The sequence below is a fragment of the Penaeus monodon genome, chromosome 24 (assembly GCF_015228065.2).
Source record: "Penaeus monodon isolate SGIC_2016 chromosome 24, NSTDA_Pmon_1, whole genome shotgun sequence".
Classification (NCBI taxonomy): Eukaryota; Metazoa; Arthropoda; class Malacostraca; order Decapoda; family Penaeidae; genus Penaeus; species Penaeus monodon.
In genome coordinates, this window is record NC_051409.1 from 25,878,901 (window position 1) to 25,879,193 (window position 293).

The window sequence follows — 293 nt, forward strand, 5'->3', positions numbered from 1 at the left end:
TCCATGCGCATTCAGTCACCTGTGACCTAGGGAGCTAAATCTTAGAGCGCAGGGGTAGCTTGGCATGAGCAATAACATATTGGTAGAGTGACATCAAGGTAGGAAGTGTAGCAGAGAGTGGGTAGTGCAAAGTCAGTGTATCACTCCTTGAACTCAGCATTTGCTAGAAATATTGATATGAAATGTGATCTCAAGCGTCTTCAGGCACATAAAATATATCATGAAGATACATACAAGTCTACGAACTCCATTCATTTCGAAACTGTAATATACACACATGTTTTGTTTTTTTA